The following is a 1,075-nucleotide window of genomic DNA, read 5'->3' as shown; positions in this document are numbered from 1 at the left end:
TCCAGTCACCGGAAGTCGCCATTTTACAACTCAAAATATTGTCGGAGGTCGACAATCGTACAAACTGTGGAGCACCACCCATGGATTGCCTCATACATAGGCGAACTTTATTTTTATAAAATATTCGGCCGAGTCCACTTCACAATAAAATGTGCATTTTTTTCAGTGTACCCATTAGGGTAATATTATTGTCAAAAGTTACTTTTTCGCATGTCGTGTAGAACAAAATCAGAAGTGGCGCACCTAGCGGTCGAAAAGGTGACTAACGCTTCTGTCATTTTCAATTTGTCTTCATATTTTCACGTAAGTGAACTATATTGGTATTTAAGATATTTGCTTTAAAGTTTAATGCATTAAATGATGGTCAAATTAAATGTATGTTGTGTTCTCGCACGTTAATTAAATTTCGGATTCCTTTATCTGTAAATTTAATTTATTTCGGTTTGAATAATCAAAATTACTACATCCAACGTTTGGATTTTCTATTGTTTTGCTTTATTTTTTAGGCTTACGCACACACGTATTTTTCTTCATGTTTATACAGTACAGATTTTTTTTACGGATATCTATGTTCCAGATACAGAAGTTCCGTTTTTCTATTTCGAAAATAGCATGCAGTAAGGTCTTTTTTTACACGAGGGTAAAACGCATCCCGCAATTTGCATGGGATCGCGTAAAAAATATTTTTTTGAGTCGCGAATATAACGAAGAAAACCGTTTTAAAATGTTTGAACCTCGTTTGGATATGATAGTGGTCACTCTCGAGAATAAAATTCAACATTTTAAATTTTCAGTATTTACACCAAAAATTGTGAATTTATTTGAAAACGGATATATGATTACCTTTAGCCTAAAACGGAAAACGTGATTGAAATGAGATCGATATCTTGTTCCGTTTTTGAGTAATTAAGAGAAGCAATCCGCGTAAAACAAATCGTGTAAAAAAAGACCTTACTGTATTCAAATTTAAATGCTGCAACCCTGCTACTGACAGCATTGAAAGGCCCGTTCGGATTCTAGTCGGCCCGGTGGCAGGCAGTGTATTTCGTTTTTATCGCGCTTCGCCATTACGTTG

Source organism: Wyeomyia smithii, chromosome 3 (assembly GCF_029784165.1).
Source record: "Wyeomyia smithii strain HCP4-BCI-WySm-NY-G18 chromosome 3, ASM2978416v1, whole genome shotgun sequence".
Classification (NCBI taxonomy): Eukaryota; Metazoa; Arthropoda; class Insecta; order Diptera; family Culicidae; genus Wyeomyia; species Wyeomyia smithii.
Note: the sequence above shows the minus strand (reverse complement) of the source record.